This window comes from Octopus bimaculoides, chromosome 4 (assembly GCF_046866305.1).
Source record: "Octopus bimaculoides isolate indiv1 chromosome 4, ASM4686630v1, whole genome shotgun sequence".
Lineage (NCBI taxonomy): Eukaryota > Metazoa > Mollusca > Cephalopoda > Octopoda > Octopodidae > Octopus > Octopus bimaculoides.
This window is the reverse complement of record NC_142931.1, coordinates 115,874,153-115,876,652: the sequence shown is the minus strand read 5'-3', so window position 1 is coordinate 115,876,652 and position 2,500 is coordinate 115,874,153. Positions and strand designations below refer to the sequence as shown.

At 24.9% G+C, this 2,500-nt stretch overlaps 2 protein-coding genes across 2 annotated transcripts in view; both read left to right on the top strand.

Annotated features, from left to right (window-relative positions):
- Window positions 1–2,500, top strand: part of LOC106872121 (ran-binding protein 9) — a 191,449-nt gene that overhangs the window by 434 nt on the left and 188,515 nt on the right. The gene's annotated exons all lie outside the window — the stretch shown is intronic.
- The window catches only part of LOC149136210 (ran-binding protein 10-like), an 11,780-nt gene that overhangs the window by 442 nt on the left and 8,838 nt on the right, over window positions 1–2,500 (top strand). The window lies entirely within an intron of this gene.

Sequence of the window (2,500 nt, the reverse complement as noted above, 5' to 3'; positions counted from 1 at the left end):
TATGTGAATATATATGCATATTTACATACACATACACACACACATTTATAAATACATGTGAATATGTATAAATATACACATATGTGTGTGCATAATATGTGCGTGTGTTTAAAATGATCATATGTGTCTGTACAATAATAGTATGTTCGAACTCCAATGATGTATTTATATATATATAAAAAGATAAAAGATATTTGTGTGTATATATAAGGTGTGTGTGTGTGTGTATATACACGCACATATGAACATAATGTGAAAATACATAGTGTGTATATGAGTCTACGAATGCTTCATGTGTGTATATACATATATGTGTGTGTATATATATATATATATATATATATATATATATATATATGTATGTATAAAAATATATGTATATATATATATGTATGTATATATATGTATATATATATATATATGTATACATATGTATATGTATGTATATATATGTATACATATGTATATGTATGTATATATATGTATATATATATATATGTATACATATGTATATATATATATATATATGTATATATACATATGTGTATATATATATGTATGCATATGTGTATATATATGTTTGTATATATGTGTATGTATATATATATATGTATATGTATGTGTATATATGTATGTATGTCTATATGTGTATACATATATATTAAGTATATATGTGTATGTATATATTTATGTGTATATATATGTGTTGTATATATTTATGTATATATGTGTATGTATATATATGTGTGTATGTATGTATATATATGTGTATGTATGTATATATTATATAATTATGTGTATGTATATATATATATGGGTGTATGTATATATAACGTATATGTGTATGTATGTATATGTATATATATATGTATGTGTATATATATGTGTTTGCATATATATGTGTATGTATATATGTATATGTGTGTGTATGTACATATATATGTGTATGTATACATGTATATATATATATATATATATATGCATATATATATGTATATATATATGTATATATATATATGCATATACAATAGTATGCTTATATATATATATGTATATATATATATATGCATATATAATAGTATGCATATATATATGTATATATATATGTATATATATATATATGCATATATAATAGTATGCATATGTATATATGTATGTATATGTTTATATATATATATATATATATATATGCATGTATATGTATGCATATGTATATGTTTATATATATATATATATGCATGTATATGTATGCATATGTATATGTTTATCCCTATGTATATATATATGCATATATATATGTATATATATATGTATATGCATATATATGTATATATATATGTATATGCATATATATGTATATATATGTGTATGTGTGCATGTATATATATGTATGTATATATATTAATGAATATATTCAAACATATATGCATAAGTGTACATTGTCTGTATATATACACACGTATATACATAAATATATAAATTTATATACACATACACATTCTACTCTTTATATTTGTGTGTATAAATGTGATTTATGTATCTGTGTGTCTATGTATAAATATCGTATGTGTATATATTTCCATTTGAACGTAATTATAGTCATGTGTGTGTAGACACACACACACACACACACACACATGAATGTATATAACACTGTTTACAGCGAACAGAAGGTTCGATTTCCTTAGGTGATTTGTCAACTTTTTCTATCTTCTATATATATATATATATATATATATATATATATATATTTCTGTGCATATACACCTATATGTACACGTAGTGTATGTACGTATATGGGTATATACACGTTTGTATGCGTGTTGTGTGCGTATATATATATATATATATATATATATATATATATATATATATATATATTCATGTGTGCCTTTATGTATACGTGTGTGTATATTTTTGGTGTATGTGTATATATTTCTATGTGAATGTAATTATAGTCGTGTACATGAGTGTGTGTGTGTGTATATGTTTCTAATGAATGTATATATACGGTTCACACAGAAAAGGAGGTTCGATCCCCTTAGCTGATGTTATATTTTTCTGTCTTGTGCATATATATATATGTATATATATGCGCGCGCACACACACGCGCCTGTTTGTGTGAATTGAGTATCGTTATTTTATTGCTTGATATTGCCTTTCCATGCTGGCATGGGTTGAACGGGTCATCACGGTCAGAGTTATCATATATTTGAAGTACTGCTCATCGACATGAATCAGATGGGGTGGGGGAAATTCATCTCATTAACGCTTCGTTTTCGGTTTAGTTTCTATGGCTAGATGCCCTTCCTAACACCGACCTCTTTTCAGTATACTGGGTACATCGGCACTAGAAATGTGTGATGTCCTTGACAAGAATAAAGGGCTGTCATAACTTCAACTCTACAGGGTGTGCTACAATTTTTTTATTGTGACACTGCCAACACTAGAGAGGTAGGCATGTCCTTGACTTAACTAAAGAGACAGATATTTCGTGTG